This window comes from Haemaphysalis longicornis, unplaced genomic scaffold (assembly GCF_048455015.1).
Source record: "Haemaphysalis longicornis isolate Haplotype H1 unplaced genomic scaffold, Haemaphysalis longicornis Haplotype H1 scaffold_16, whole genome shotgun sequence".
In the NCBI taxonomy this organism is placed as follows: Eukaryota; Metazoa; Arthropoda; class Arachnida; order Ixodida; family Ixodidae; genus Haemaphysalis; species Haemaphysalis longicornis.
This window is the reverse complement of record NW_027526266.1, coordinates 17,105,763-17,118,819: the sequence shown is the minus strand read 5'-3', so window position 1 is coordinate 17,118,819 and position 13,057 is coordinate 17,105,763. Positions and strand designations below refer to the sequence as shown.

At 49.9% G+C, this 13,057-nt stretch overlaps 1 protein-coding gene across 1 annotated transcript in view; it reads left to right on the top strand.

Moving 5' to 3' along the window:
- Positions 1 to 13,057, top strand: part of LOC144166165 (nitric oxide synthase-like protein) — a 527,573-nt gene that overhangs the window by 248,331 nt on the left and 266,185 nt on the right.

Below are 13,057 nucleotides of genomic sequence, written 5' to 3'. Positions count from 1 at the left end.
TATTACACAGAAAGCTTCCGTAGTGGGACCGATAGTATCCTGTCAGAAAACTAATGCATTTCCCCATAGACCGGTAGGTCGACCGAAAAGCTCAGATAAGATCTCTGGACACGCGGCGCGTGCTTGAAACTGGGCTTCCGTTGTGTCAAACCGGTCGCTCGAAAATCGCCTAGAAGGAAGGTTCTAGATAAGGCAACACACGCATAGATGATGAAGAAGGAGTACAATAGCATACTTTTATCTCATAAACCACGTATCATTTGTAGATGCGTTTATACTTAGTGCGCAAAAAAAATCGTCGCACGGGATCGTTCCTAGTTTGCGATTTGCGCCTTTGAAGGCTTGACGATCGATTGCACTCGACTTTTAGCGTAGGTTAGTAGCGCTTTTAGCTTTCGCGCTTCTCTCAACTTTCTTTAAGAAGATATGGTAAATTTTACTAAATTTGCCGCAACGCCTGAGGTTTCGCAAACATTTTCGCGTGAATTGCCGACCGTTGTAGAGGATCGAAAACATTCTTTATTGGGCAGAGACCTTGCCAAATGAAGACTAAAGCGACAAGTTCGAAGGACAGTATAAACACGTGTCTCGCAATCCAGCTGGGAAGCGAGCAGCTGCATAACCTTTTCACTGGTTATACAAATCTTCAGGGGTTTCGCAGTGGTCACACTACAACCCAATCTTCGCAGTTTCTTTATACTTTAGGACCCCCCGCCCTCCTCCCCTCCCAGTTGTGACTCAATATGATTTGCATTAGCTAATAACACGACGAAAGTTCACATAGAAAAGGATTACATCCTAGCTATATATTCGTATTTCGCTGAAATGGCCTGTTCCAAACGTACACAAGGTCATTCACTCACGCAGGTACCGCCATGAGCACCTTACAATAGGCTTCCCAGAAATGATGGCATGGAAACTAGAAGCTAGCAGCTGAGAGCGGCAGCACTGGGGAAACAGCAGCAGTGCGCAACATCTTGCACGCTAACTTTTGACGCATCTCACCACAAGCAAAACTTCATATTTTTGCCCAGCTACTGGGTGTCCGTGGCGATACCACGACGCTAGTTCGCCCCGAAACGACATCGCTAGGCATCGGAGAACCTCTGTTTGATCATTCGTTAGCCAGAACCGATGTCCGTCGCCGCGGTTGGCCGTAAATGAGCCGTGATCTCCACGTATACGCACATCGGAGCGAGACGCCACGTCGTGGGCTATCCAGCAGGCCGAATAAAGCACGGATGCGTGTACAGAGGAGCGGGTGACCGGATCTCAGAAAGCCACGTCGGTGAGCCTAATGAACGACCCGATCGGCGCCAGCGGGTCTGGCGCACCACGCGGCCGGAGAGACAGCGACGCTTGGCGGACGGCACGCAGCCGTGGCTCGCTCGCTCACACACACGCACAAACGCACGGCGGTCGCCACAAAATGCGGCGAACCGACCTGGGGGAGGGCGACGACGCTGCAGCAGTAATCCCTCGTGTCGCCACCATTTGTCAGGGGCTCGGGTCGTCACGGACCGTCGTTGGTGCGAGCACCACGCGCATGCGCTCCCGTTTTGCTAGACTCATACGCCGGGTCGCTGCTGAAGACGGAGGAATAATTGATATGCTGTATTCATCAGTAAGTTTCAGCGCGTTGTCGTCTTCTGATGCTCGTTTGCTCCTACACCGTTGTATTGAAGCATTAGAATCGTCTTATTAACGCCAACTTGAGCACCCTGTCTTCACATACCACGCATGGCACCTTAACGTGACGAAACAAAGAATGCACGCAAAGCGTAGCTGTGGTCGTTGAGACTCCGTGCCACGCGTTCTCCCATGAGTAGCTGTCGTTTAACAGCGAAATTCATAATACGTAGGCAAATCAATTTGATATAAACCTGTTTGAGATTGGTTACAAAAAATAACAACAATGTACCTTGTAACAAAAGAAGGCTTTCTGTTGCTAGTTAAGACGAACCGTAAAACCGCATGCGTGGGCATTCGTTCCGCTTTGCGGCGACCTCTTCGCCGTCCCCGCGTGCATGCGCAATCGGGTCATGGTAACCCGCCTCCGTCGTAACACAGCGGCCGGCGTACGCTACGCTACCTTCGGCGAGTTACCGGGACCGGACTGCGGATGTGCGCGGGAACGGCGAAGAGGTCGCCACTTGGGGGAACGAATGCGGGGACTTGGCTATCGTTCCGCGGGGCCGAGCGGCCCACCTCGCCGAGCCCGTGAATTCATTCCGATGAAGAGTGGCTTTCCTGGCCGTGCCCGCACGCGCATGCGCAGTCAGGTCCCGCTACCAGCCGACCGTATAGTGCACCCTCGTTAGCCGCTTTGCTAAAACTCTCCATTGTTTCACAGTCACTAGCCTGTCACGAGCGCAAACGGTTGGTTACATCGTTCGATAACCTCGCTTGGAATCCATTGGGCATATAAAGCAATGATAGGATGGTGGTGGTGCACCCACGATCCCGAAGGCTGTTTTAGGTTTTATATCGGTGCGTACAGCAAAAGAGAAAATTGGAGGCTCGTAAGCTCAGAATTAGGAGTTGAAATAAAACCCACAATTAAGCGACGTGTGTAACAAAACAAAGCTTAGTCTGGAAAGGGATACTAATCCCACGGAAGAATGGCAAGTGGGGCTAAAGTTGGTGGACATTCATATTGTTCAAAACAGCGCAAGATAGCCACGGACCAACGACGGCACAGCGTGTCTATCTTGCGCAGCTTTGAACAATATAATCCCAAGAACGTGGGTTCGATCCCAACTCGGGGAGCGTTTTTAGATGCGACGCATCTCTTGCTCTGAGGCATGTCCCCCTGCGTCGGTGTCAGCGGCGTCCGCACGCCTCCTGCGCATGCGCGACTCTCCTCCGCTCTTCTGTCCGACAGCTGTGCGCGACACTCTCACTCCGTCTCATTATCATAAACAACAGCTGCGTGCGCGCGCTTCGCTCGCTTCGCTCCGCTCCCGTCGCGCAAGTGCGCGCATGCGCGACTCTCCTCCGCTGTCTCCTCTCCTTCAGGCGCTGTGAATATAAAGCGGGTAGCGTGCTGCGGCGGTTCAGTCAGCGCTCGCTCTCGTTCGACTTCGCGTCACTTTGCTTGACGACTGCGTGCTTGACTTGATTCTTCCGATGAAGACGTGATGGAAGCGACAGTCCCTTCAGCGAGTGGACTGACGCAATCCAATACCAGCGTCAGTCCAAACGCTCCCCCCCTGATGCGTCGCATCACATCAGGGTTCCCTCGCGGGAAGATGGGCGTAATATTTTGTTTAGAGGCTTAAAGGGACACTGAAGTGAATTTGTCAAGCTCCCGTTTTTGCTTGCACTGCGTAGACTGGCTCAAATTAGCACACTTTTCATCGTTTATCCGGTTGAAAAATCGGTAATTATTTTACAAAGCGCGAAAGAAGAAAAACTACCATGAGCGGTTTGCGGCGGCCGCACCAACTAAGCTGTGACGTTAGGAGGAGGGGGCACCGTGATTGGACGATGCCCAAGGTTAGCAATCAAACAAGTGTCGGTTTCGGTTCTGTAAAACACAACCAATGGCGTTGTTGGATCGGCATTCTCAATATCTCAGTAATCATCGTACCGCGCTTCTGCCATTTTGTCGGCTGTAAAATGCATAAGATAAGCCTCCCAGGACGGCTTGGAATCGTAGCATTCACTAACCGAAGCCTACGCAGTGCATGAACGCCCTCCGCGTCCCCGCAGACGCTCAAATGCCATGCGCTTTTCCCCTATATTTGGAGCTTGCCTCACTCATGCCTGTATCGTAAAAAGCGTGTGCGCACCAGGCCAAGGGTCTGTTGATTCTGGCCTGTGCCCACTGCCCGCAAGCAGTCGGTGCTTATGGAAACAGCATGCCAACGAGAACTCACTAGCGCTCCAATGCCAGCCTGCGCGCCTTCTGTGAACTAGTTCGTGGAGCAATGAACGTTGCGGCCCAAAAAAAGGTGGACTCAGTATAGAAAACACCGGCGGAAAACAAAAAAGTTAAAAAAGGGGATTCGAACTTGTGACTTGCAAAACAGTTGTGCTAACATACCTAGCGCTCCAAACAACTCGGCCACGGGCGCGCGCTGCCGACCTTGGAAATATAAGGTATATAATGTATAACCAGTTTACACTTTTATTTAGTTTTAGCATTCCAAGCAGCTTATGTGACTTTTTGTTGTTTTGCGCTCGTTCAGTAACCATCCCCCAAGTTTCCACAATATCTCACGTCTAGCAATTGCATTTCTTAGACGGAAAAGCGTTCGCAGATGCGTAGTCGTGCTGCTGGCCGCTGTGCTTGTTCGCCCAGCGGAAAAAAGTGCTTCCCGCACCGTAGTTTTACGCTGTACGGTAAAAATATCAGTTGATTTTATTTCCTTTGCACCTATATTGACTTCGCTGACTCTTGTCCCGCCTTCAAGAGGCCTTATATTTTCCTACTGGCGTACCAGTCAGCGAAGCGTCGCATGTGCGCTTGTGCAGCGCTTGTGTGAAGCGACCTTGACTTGGAGTTAGATACAGTGTACAAACTAACCAAGTAAGGAAAGGCACATTCTTCCATTGATAAACGTGTCCTGGCTTCGTTTCAACTGAGCGAACGAATTGCGACGACCCGTCGGCGGCCGGCGGACGAAACGCTGGGCCGACTGACTCTGTCTGAAGGCCGGGGAGCCGTGCAGCAGCGCAGCCAATTGCGAGCTCGGCTCCTCCCGACGTCACACGAAAACGCCACAGAAAATGGGCGAGCGTAAAGAGAGGAGGACAGCATATTCGAATTAATTTTTCTACTAAATAAAATCGCGTAAACGCGCCCAGAGTGGTCGAAACAAGGCCTGGGAACTCCGGACTGCAATTTGCGCTAGTAATCCCGCAATGTTTAGATATCTTTTCAGTGTCCCTTTAAAGCAAAAACGCCCGCGTGTCCACGTTTCGGCGCACGTCGAAGAGCCCCAAATGGTCAGAATTAATCCGGTATTCTTGGTGCCTTGGCGTTTTTGCCAACGGAGATGAAGCCGTTGGGGGGTAGAGGAATACAGCTTTGCTGTAAAAGTCTCTTGGCTTTGAAGCACGAAGCTCTCTAGCGCGAGGCGTGAACGAGGGTCCCGGTGTTGTTTTTAGTACGGCTTACGTTCTAGCGCGAGGCGTAAACGAGTTTCTCGGTGTTTTAGTATCGTGGCTGCATGAGACAACGATTACGACGACGACAGGAGACGTCAACAGCCCCTAAGGGGCGTCGCCTGTAATATATAGTTATCGCCAGCGCGGAGCGGCACTGGTTGATGTGCTCGTCGCAGGAGACCCGCCTTCCCTTCCTGCTTTGCTTTTGTATTTTTTTTTATAAAGTGGCCATTGAATGTGTTTATTCTGCAACTGAAAAAAGTCAGCCCGCAGCTCTTGCATTGCTGTAATGACATAATTTGAACGCGTGAAGAACGCCATGACTGGGAAAGAGAGAAAAATCTTTTGGTGAAGTTTTTAGGTTACCTGATGGCATAGAGCAGTAATTTTTAGGTGATGTACTTTGTGACCCCCTTTTCTTAGTACTGGACGAGTTTGTTGACTTCATTCTGAAAGCATTTAGGATGTAGAAAAAAAGACGTTGAATGAGCGTTACAGGGTCCCTTTAAGTGCACACATTTCACATGCACTGTGCATTCAACGTGTGTTGTTTCCATTCTGAGGTGCTTCAAGGATCAGGTTGAAGTTCAAGTTTATTCGGCATTCACAATACAGACGTCACGAGCGCAGACAATAAGTGAGCAGCAGCAGATTGAAGGGGTCCACGCTTCTAAATTAACGTGCTTACAATACATAAACAAGCATGATGAGGTAACATTTTTAAAAATAAACATGAATAAATATTAGCACGAAAATTGAGAGATTTTGGCAGCGACATAATAACCGATGGAATACGTTGAAACGAGCAATTAGTAGCACAATGCAAAAAAACAAAACAACAGGCTTGCATATTCACCAATCAGATGAAACACGGAAATGCGAGGAACAGTAATAATTTACAAGCACACTACCCATGGTTACCGAGGTGTTTCCAAGTTGCCTGGTCCTACGATTCGGAAGGCACGGACCAGTACACTGAGACGAAGCACGATGGGCGCTTCTTTCTCTCAACGCAAATGCAGATACAACGGCCTCGAAAGCCGCATTGAGGTCCGGGGAATGAATTTAGCCATTAAAAAGAAAACTGTCAAAAACATTGTGGACGTGTAAGACATGACTGCACTCGTTTGTTGAATGGAAGTAACCGCGCTTTCGGCTCCACAGACCTTAGATTGCGCGGCACACGCATGCTAACTTACGATTCCTACTTAGGGTCCCGGTAATTTGTGCGTGTTCGTTCGCGTACGGCGAAGCGCGGAACCCGAAGAAGGGATAAAAGTTCCTCGTCGAAGCCTCGCCTCCGTCTTTGGTATACCGCCAGAAATCTTCTCAGTGTAGCTCGTTTGTGCCTTAGGTTTGCACTTGTCGCAACGTAGCGCCTGTTTATTTTTTTCCTCTTAGCGACAACTTCGTTCGCCACGGCTAATTTCAGCCCAACGCTCCTCGTCTTTCATTTCGAAGCAAAATGAAAGCCCGCAAGAATAAAAACACCCGCCAAGATGACTTCATCACCGCACCCGGTAGAGCTTCAGGATCGAGCTTCGCGGAGCGTGACCGCGGTCATCGGCTCATGGAAGAAGCGAGGCTTGTTTAGAAGCCTATATAGTATACCCGGACCCGACCCCGATAGGGCTTCTTGTTCGATCAAGCACGACGCGATGAGGGTGACTTATGTGTCGTATAATGAACTCCCGGACGAGCCACCGGGCGAGGCGACCGGCCGATGGGACAGCCGCTGGGGGACGAACCTTGAGTGGTCCGGTCTCGCCAACGGAGTCCGGCCGTTGTATTACTTTCCTCCGGGGAGGAAATCACTTATCCGCCACGCCGAAGTAATGATTCGTGTTTTGGAGAGAGGGCTGCCCAGATTGGTGTGACCTCTAATCCCGGCAGCGCGGATGGCTGCGAAGGTCTCGAATGGATGACCCGACCTTGACCCGGGTGGCCGCATGTTGTATCGTGCTTGGCCGAAAGGCACTTTTTTTGCGGGGGAGTAAACGTCGTTCCAGCGGAATTTATTTGGGAAAACTATTAGTCACAGCGTGATGTCGTGTGAATGGTTGGATGAGGACGGTAGGGATTGCGTATGATTCATTGCTTGTATAACAGACGCATGCAGCAATTAATAATGTCTGGAACGGATGTCGGTCCGTGCATGACTTTTATCCGATATTATAGTGTGGCAGCCTCGCTATTAGCGAGAGATATTAAAGCGAAGTTTTAGTGTCTTCACTGATGCCGTTGTACCCCAATGCGCCCTGAAGTAAAGCCAACTTTTTCTCACGATGATGATGAATGATTGTGGGTGAAGTGAAAAAAACAAACGTTTCCCGCCGGAATCGAACCTAGATTCCACGTATTATGAAGCCGGCGTCTATTCGATTGTTCCATTTACACATGGTCGAAGCGAACGCCAAGCAGCAGGTACCGATTCGAGCCGCACACCCCAAACTCAAACGTTAGGCCTATGCACCCGACAGTTGCTGTGGGTATTCTAGAAAAGTGGTGCGTACCTGCAGAGTAGCCCGTACTCGCAGTGTGGGATTGGCCAACCAAAGAATTACGAGAAATCTTTGCGTTCAACCATCATCGCTGTTAAACGGAGGGGTGCATGATTTTTTAGGTTCGAAGCCCCTTAGCGGCTGGGGCTGTCGGCGTCTCCTGTCGTCGTCGCCGTCGTAATCGTCGTTCGTCGCATGTAGTCACGGTACTAAAACACCGGGAAGCTCGTTTACGCCTCGTGCTGGAACGTACCGCGTACTAAAAAACACCGGGACGCTCGTTTACTCCTCGCACTAGAGAGCTTCGTGCTTCAAAGACAAGAGACGTTTACAACAAAGTTGTATACCTCCTCCCCCCAACGGTCTCATCTCCGTTGGCAAAAACACCAAGTCGCCAAAAATACACTTATACACTGCATGCTTCGCCTCTCCCCAGGTTTCACGTTAGTGGAGATGGCCTGGGATTTTTCTAAGGCCCCACAACGTTTGTCTGACTGCAGGGCTTCGGCAGGGGGTGGAATGTGAAAAGATAGAGGCGGCTGAGGCGTATCATCTTTCGACGAAATGTGCAGGGGCCAATTTTTGAACAAGCCACTCCCATCGTGAACGCTTCATGCATTTGTTTTACGTCGCGTAAACATGAGAAATCTACAGATGTTTCGAAACAAATAAAAAACAAGTATCTCTAAGAGCTTGACCTCTGCTGGTGCTCATTCGTAGTCGTTTTAGGACAGCATTAAAAACACCTTGCAAAGCAATAATTTCCAGCTTCTTCATCATTCCCATCTCGATCGGCGCACCATGTGCGCAGTGACACCATTATGTTTTCTGCTTGATGTATCGTTACTAATGTTTACATGCATCAGCGCAGCCTTTGGCAGAATATGTCCCATTTTTTCGATGTAAACGCGCCAGAAACGTTTCTTTTTTTTCTCCCTGGCGAGGTTACTGTCCTTCCCGTCATGTTTTCTTCGATCTCAAGAAGAGGCAGCGACCGGCTCGGAAAAAAAGGATATCTTCCCGTTCCAGGGCACTCCATACGAGGGGTGCTTGACAGGTGGTCCCTGGAGAGCGCGCGTATACATACATACGGGTCACCCTCGCACAACACAAGCAATTCAAACACAAGCGAGCCTAGCGCCGATTTGCATGTGAGCCGAGTGCTCATAGCCCGCGGCGCAATGTGTTTTGCATTTGCTTGCAGAGAGAGGGAGGTTTCCGCGAGGCCCTGGCTCTTCTTCGCCCTATCTCCTAACCCCTGCTCGGTTCCCTTTTTTTTACCCTTGTTGGTCCCCTTGACCTGCCGTAATGGAGCCTCGCGTAAAAGTGCCTGTCGCCGGCAGCCGGCGTTGACGGGGTCGCGTGCGCCAGGGGACAGCACGTGTCAGTGAATACGTGGCTGTCCGAGAGCGCCCGACTACCAACAACTCTTCGCGGACACGTGATTCCTCGCGGCCATGTTGGGAACCCGACGAACTCCTGAACTTGCGGTGACTTGGAGGGATCGTGGGGGAATTCGCTTGCGAGAGTAACGGGGAATATTCTGGTCGCTTGTTGTCGGTTTATGTGCAAACAATGATTCCGCGTGCTTGATGCCCGAAACGTTTGCGGATGGAGCGAGATTGTGTCACGAAGCCGAAGATGCCGCAGTTGTCTTGAAGGTAAAACACGTTTATTGGAGCAAACTTCTGCTCTCCTAACGCACAGGCGGCGGAGCACCAGTGAACAAAGTGACGAGCGCTAGCGAGCGTCGGTAAAATCGAACGCCCTTCGCCCTTAATAATTACATTTCTGTCTTCGCCGGTATCGGCTATTCTGCCATATCGGGCCTATACAATGACGATGCATTCCTGGTGTATTCTTGAATCCATCGCACCCCGCGAGCCCCCTTGGGGTTATATTCTCACAACAAAGTGTACATTGCTAGTTCCGTGTTCCTGAAACGAGTATATCCAATTCGCAGCCCATATGCCATTGGAATGAACGAGGATTGTAGCAAATATACTGAACTTGATAGACTCAAAATTAATTGGTTCTTGTCTCCTGCCATCATCCGCGCTATTTACTCATCCCTCGCGTTGACAGAGCCTGATTAAACACTTACTGCGGACACGCGAGCCGGCGACAGCCCTTCGGGGTCGACTGTCGAGGAAGGTGCATTCATAAATCAAAGACAATTCTGAGAAGAACAATTGTAGAATATTTGCATATTCGGAAGCACTTACCAAAAAACGGCGCTCTTGGATTACGGGATTGTAGACTTCCGCTGTGAAGAAATTAACTTTGTTGTTTTTATGTATTGGTTCAATCCGAACTGAATGTTTCCTAACCAGTGCTTATGAAAGTGACACGTGCCTTAGATGTATTCCGCTGTGTGTTTAAGGCTTTGCGTACAATTTATAGCCCGGTCCTTTCCTATGGACGACGATAGAGTAAAGCCTTTTTTCACAAATTCTTAAATTGCGGCAGTAAGCGGACGTCGTAAATATACTTCGAATAACTGTAGTTATAACCACCCCGAAATGAAACCCGCTGTGTCAAGGGTAGGTTGAATTGTATAGCAGGGAAATGCGCGCACTCTTTTGTCAGCAGCAAGTGTATAAGGAGGAACACTTTGCAAATAAATATATGCGTAGCGTTTGAACTTCCTGCTTGTGATAGTTACTAAACATACCTCCCGATAGTTTGCTGAACAACGGAAAGGAGATCAATATGGTGCAATATAATCACAAGCAAAATTCAAGAGACACTTCGGACCACTAACATATGCTATAAGCGGTATCCTTAGTGGTCGATTGCATCGTGTACCGGTATGTGATATTTGCGAATGGCCATATTTACGTAGCAGCCAAAGGGGGGGAATCGCTGAGTCGGCTGTCAGCTTTTGGAGGCAAATGTCATTGTCACCGGCGAGTCTACCCGAGTATGTACGTTGTTGGGTATGTATTCAGACTAAACGTTACGTGACCTTAACGTCCAGTCTAACGACGTGCCGAGCGACGTTAAACTAATTGTACGTCAAGCTGCAGGTTTTGGTTGACGACGTGAGGGCCTCAAAGCGTTGCGTTAGGCTTAGCGTCTGGCCGTCGCCTCTAACCCAAATCACCTCCTCCTGCTCCGCATCAATTCCAGTGGGAATGTATTGGCCGCCAATGCGAATTTAGGAGCCGGGTTTTGTACGACCCAACTGGATTTCATCAGCCGAGCTTCTGGCACCGTGGCTCCTTTGCTTAAGTGCGGCGCGTTGAAATGAACTTCCAGGCTGCCCCACATGCAGCGTCATGATTGCAGCATGCGACCTAAGTGCAGCATATTATGCTCCTCTGGGCGAGAAAGTGGAACGCGGGGAATTCGGCGCGTCTGTTAGTGCAGACAACACTGCGCGTGGCAGGACGAAGCATCTGCTTATTCATAACCCTTGTGGACCACGGTGAACTCGCGGGCGAGGTGCTGACCCTACTTACCGAAGTCTTCACGAGCGTATCGCTGGACCTCTACGGTGTTGTCACTTTTAGTGGCATGCTTACTTCGCTTACGCATTATTCTCTAGTCACTTACTTATTCACACACTCTTACTTATTCACACACTCACAGCAGCGCTTCTGGTTAGGCGCGCGTGAGTCCCTTTAAAAACAGGTTCTTGTAACCCGAAACTATGCCTTAAAGGGGCACTGACACAAAATTTTGAAGGCGAGATAACGTCGGAGATAGATTGGTGGGAACACATATACATCATCTGCAAAATATCAGCGGCGAATACAGCCTAGAACATATTTAAAATCAATTTTGAAGTGTGCGAAACGCAACCGAGCAGCCAGCAGAGGACCACGCGCAATTGTAAATAAACAACATCCAAACACGTCACGAGTTTGTGTTTGCCGCTCCCGCACTACCGGCGTTTTACGCGGGCTCGCCCGTCTCGCCGCTCCAATCGGAGGGCCGGAGGGCGGAGCTTCTGCTCTCGAGAATGAACGACCCGATCGTTGGCGGCGGAGGCGCCGTGATTTCGTCAGCTAATCGGGCAGCTGGCCGCGACCAAAGTTCTACAGCGATTCCAGGCACTCTGTTTCTATTACTGTTTATTACCATTGGATGCGAAAACGCGCCGGAGGCACGAAAAGCTCACTGAGCTAGCTGCACGGTCGCTGTGCAGGCGGCGGCCACGGCCGCGAAGTGGCCCAGGCCGGCGCAGGTAGCTCGAGTGATAGCTTGTTACCGCTGCACGAAATTGTCCCCAAGTCCCGACCATATAGTGGCTTACATGAGAAAGGAGTTAATGATGCGATGGCGCGTTGCATTAAAAATTGTCATCTGCACCGCTTACGAGAGCGGCACTCGAATATCCGCCGCAGTGCTAAGCCGAACACATCTGTAGGCGGACCTGTAGGCAGACCGGCCGGCTGCTCCCAGCGCGCGTCTTGCCACCCACCGTCTCGAGCGTCGCGCGTCGTTCTTTAGCCGCGGTAGCATTTGCACTCGCAGCGCCTGCGTCACATCCACGGTCGCTTTTTAATTAAGCGCCTCACCAGATCAGTACGTGGGGGCATTCGCAGAAACTGCCGTCGATGCGGATTCGACAGTGCTACGGCGGCTCTGCTCTGTGATATCCCTCCGACGGTCACGTGGTCAGCTTTGTTCACACAAAATCCACAAAATCCATCGTTTTGCGGCACTCGCTGAAACCGAAACTGCGACTGGCCGCATTTAAAATCCCTCTAATTAAACAACCGTCGCACGCTGAAGCAAATGAGGTTTCTACAGGTTATAAGTAGGTCACTAGCTACTTATCGCAACGAAAAAAACAAGATGCTAAATTTTTGTGTCAGTGCCCCTTTAACATCGTTGTTTAGTCCACTCGGCGTATTTTAATCATAGAAGATATTACGTCTCTTGAAAATCCATTGCCGTCAGTCGTGGCGCAGTAGCTAAGATGTTCTCTCACGGCAAACAAACAAACAAACAAAAAACGCCGGGCACAATCGAATTTATGGGAAGCAGCGAAAGTTGAGCACCAAGGGCGCAGGCACTTTTTTTGCAGTTCAGCCCCACTATACCCTATTTAGGATGAATGCTATATATACAAATATTGTTGGATTTTTATATTATGTTTTACACTGTAAAGCGTCGGTCGCTTTCTAAATTTTCTGCGTTCGTGCGTGGGCCGTTGTTGACAGGAATGAGAGGTGACCAGGAAAATCTGGAACAAAACAAAAAATCCCGGGTCATCGCCACTAATGTGAATCCTAGAGAGGAGCGAAGCATGCTGTGTAAAAGTGTATTCTTGGTGACTTGAGTTTTTGCCAACGGAGATGTAACCGTTGATGGGGTAGAGTCATAAAGCTTTGCTGTAAAACTATCTTGTTATTGAAGCATGAAGCTCTCTAGCGCGAGGCGTAAACGGGTGTCCCGGTGTTTTTAGTAGGCGTTATGAAGCGTTATGA